Source organism: Lupinus angustifolius, unplaced genomic scaffold (genome assembly GCF_001865875.1).
Source record: "Lupinus angustifolius cultivar Tanjil unplaced genomic scaffold, LupAngTanjil_v1.0 Scaffold_32_42, whole genome shotgun sequence".
NCBI classification, from domain to species: domain Eukaryota; kingdom Viridiplantae; phylum Streptophyta; class Magnoliopsida; order Fabales; family Fabaceae; genus Lupinus; species Lupinus angustifolius.
In genome coordinates, this window is record NW_017720687.1 from 3,248 (window position 1) to 7,320 (window position 4,073).

The 4,073-nt window shown below is 33.1% G+C and overlaps 1 pseudogene; it reads right to left on the reverse strand.

Moving 5' to 3' along the window:
* Positions 1-1,841: 1,841 nt before the first annotated feature.
* Positions 1,842-3,949, reverse strand: LOC109338622 (annotated as a pseudogene).
* Between the last annotated feature and the right edge of the window lie 124 nt (positions 3,950-4,073).

The window sequence follows — 4,073 nt, forward strand, 5'->3', positions numbered from 1 at the left end:
AAATGAAACACAACTAACTAAAAACCATACTGTAAAATGAATTGATGAACAATTAACTCTACTAAAATTTACAACATAAAAATACATAACATTGAAGATATTACACTAAATCACAAAATAATCATAATACTTATGATCCTATAATTAAATGTCAAATAAAATATTTAATTTTATAATAATTAATCTTCGTGAGGAAAATAATCCAAACTAAAAATTAATCACACTTTGAATTTCATAATTATTTTGAATCGGTATAAAGTTTATAATATTAGATATAAATAAGTTTTCTGATAATCATGTCAAATCATTTTTGGCTTTTCTGTTAGTACCTATCATATATAGAAGTGACACAAATAAAATATTATTTCATAACTAAAAGCTTGAGGGATTACTCTTTTTAAGGAAGATAAAATTTGAAGTTTGCAAAAGAATAAGAAGCAAAACCTATGAAACCCTGGGAATGTGGTCATGAATTTCTATAGAGCATAAGAATTATATAAAAATGATTTTCAATTGCTAGATTCTTGTAGTTTTAGATAATTGTTACAAGTTAGAAACTACTTTTGTTGGGTATCTTTATAGAAAAATCAACTTTGACTTCTGTATCTAAGGATTTTGTGGTAATAATATTAATTAATTACTAAAATAATGAAGACATTTAGGCATATACATTTAATAATATAAAAAATAAAAATCATTTCATTCTCTTACGGCATTAAGATTAAAAATATATAATTTATTCTCTTTCAATAATAAAATCTAGAATTTTTTTTTTATTTTCAAACAATATAAAAATATTTAAGTAACTTATTAATATAGGAATCATTTTAATCGAACATTTATCTTGTAAAAACTACTATGAAGTTAACATTAAAGATACGCAAATAATTTCAAAATAATAACAATAATTAAAATAAGGGTATAAAAAACAGGGATAATTATATCCAACCTATAAGATTACAAGGGTTAACAGATATCAACAATGTTTAAATTTGTTAATGTAAAAAATATATGTTGAGAATTAAAAGCAAATGTAGAAATCCAATTTGAAACATTGTTGTTGATGACTTGAATTGACTTTGGATCCATCAGAGTTGGTCTTATTGGAAAATCATTGAATAAAGAACCTACCAAGGAATTAGCAGAATTTAAAACGTGTACAGAACTTAATGCATCCACATTCCATTTGTTTGATTAAACAGATCATCAAAATAGATTTCATGTGACATCTAAATATATAAGTCAGTCAAATACAAGTAAATGGCTACATTAACACAATAGTACCAAGTTTTGTGGATTCTTAAGCAGTTGACTTTGTAAGGCCTAACTGGAAGACTACTCTATTTTTATTTAGTTAATTCTAAATTTCTGATCTAAAAATCGGCAGCCAGAGAATTGCAAAGTTTTCTTCTGTATGCTTTGATCACCTTAGACAATCAGAGCTATTAAGTGATTTTGTAAAATGACAACATTTATTTTAAAAAAAAAGGTGGTCCAGTGCACGCACGAGACTCTCACTTAGTAGGATTTGAGAAGGGAATGATAGATATGCGCAGCTTCAATCACGCAAGTAGAAATGTTGTTTATAGGATTTGAACTCATAATCTCCTTATCACTAAGCAACAGCTGTACCATTGCAAAAAACTCAACATTTATTTATTCACAGGAACATATGATTATATTGCTTATGCTAGCTTCAAGCAGTCTGGTGAACACAAGAAAGATATTGCATTGGATTATTTTAGACTGTATTTGATAAATTAATCCACATTTCATTCATATCATGACAATCATTACAGGGTAGAAAGAAGCTATTTAAAGCAGCTTCAGCTCTTATAGTCTCTATGACAAATGAAACAGAAACAAAAGTAGTATATTTAAAGAAATTTCAAGTTTGATACAAGGCTAGTTATGCATGTATAGGCTAACCTATTTGTGCCTTCATGCTTATTTATTTAATTAGTGTAGATTAGGGAAAGAGACAAAGAAAAACTAGTATTTTAGATTACCCACATTACAAGTATAAAGTTCCATTCTCTATTGCATTTGCATGTTCTTGTTTGCTGAAAGAAAATGAATTTTCCAACCATCCTTGAATCTTTGCTTGTTCAACATAGTATGCAAACTGGTTTTTAGCATCAGGGACATCCAAAGCTAAGTCCTAAAAAGATTCTGCAACCCTTCAGAGACCTTTCACCATTTGGTTCATAGTTATTAGGTCAGTTTCGAAACACTCCTTGTGCAGACCCCAATCTCTCATTCTTTTTTTCCATGATTGCTACCAAAGCTTTCTTAACAACTTCATGGTGGAAAAATGGCATTCCTAACTCTTTCATGCAACGACAAGCCTCCCTTATTTCGCCTCCGGACTTGTACTCCTCCAAAAGCTTTCCGATCTTGTCCTTGACATCCTCAACTGCCCAGCCAGGCTGACTGCTTCCCCTGCCACCCCAACACCTCAAGATTCGCTCTCCGGAAAGTCTAGCATTTAGAGTTGACTTAGCCATTTGAAGCACTTTGCTTCCGATCGAATCCGACCCCAAACATTATGTTCCAATCTCCACAAGATGTTGTGGTGCTAAGACTTCATCCACTACTGCTCTAGCAAGAAACATAGCAAGATCCTCAACAATAACAGGGTTATCAAGAGTAGTGTCATCTACTGATTCTATCAGCTTCACAAAGCCACTTACAACATCATGAGCTGGGAAACACAAAGATGAAAGCAACACAGAAGCCATTTCTTTCTCCCTATTCTTCCTGTCCATTGCTAGTGTTATCAGTTTCTTGACAAAATATGCATTTGATGGGAAATTCAACACAATAACAATTAAAACTCTAACAGAGTATATGCAGCAGATAATAATTTCCCCAACTTGCTAGAATCTATGAGGAGCAATATCAAATAATGTAGTAACACATAAGGGACATCATAATTTTAACGTGGAAAACCTTCGTAGTGTGAGAGGTAAAAATCATGGGCACAAGCCAGTCAATCAAACTTCACTATAATCAAAATAGAAATACAATAGTGTCTCCAAAATACAGCACGAAATGTACTCAACAATACGGCATACAACATAGCAACAAGCTTGAAAATGAGAACAAAAAAAACCACAAAAAAGCTAGAAAAACAGCTGCTGTAAGAGCTCGTTTTCTACCACCTCGGAGGTCGTCACACCGATCCAACAGTTCAAAATGAAGTACTATAAGCTATGAACCTGATGTCCAAATTTAAGCCCGATCCAACGGTGAACGAAGATGCAGTCGTGAATTTCCCACGACTGCTTGTAGTTCCTACGGGTTGAGTTTTCTTATATTCTCTCACACTTTTCAATTGCCTCTTTTTGCATAAATTGCCCTCGCACCCTTGCCACATCTGACCCCTATCTATTAGATTAAGTGGGACAAGTGAGCTTTTCCAACTGGGTCTTTCTCCATATAGGAAGAGAGCCCAAACCAAACATATCTCCCCCTCACAACTATGTGGCGAGAATCGCCAAACCGACGATCTCACAACAAGTTTTAAACTTCCACCTTGATAAGGTCTTAGTCATTATATCAGCACCATTATCATCTGTATGAACCTTAGCCAATTCCAACAACCTAGCATCCAAAACATCACGTATCCGATGATACCTCACATCAATGTGTTTGGACCTAGAATGAAAAGTTGAATTATTCCCAAGATGAATGACACTTTGACTATCACAAAATAACAAGTATTTATCTTGGATAAAATCAAGCTCATGCAAGAATTTCTTCACGCAAAACAACTATTTGCATGCTTCTGTAATGGCAATAAACTCTGTCTCATTAGTGGACAATGCAACATACTTTTGCAACCTAGATTGTCATGCTACAGCTCCTCTACAAACTCAATCAAGTAACCTGAAGTGAACTTTCTGGAATCAATGTCTCCAACTATATCAGAATCAGTATAGCCCATAAGAATAAGTTTATCACCTCCAAAACAAAGCCTCAGACGAGCAATACCACAAAGATACCTCAAAGTCCATTTCACAGCATTCCAATGCTCTCTACCTGGATTTGACAGAAATCTACTAACTGTA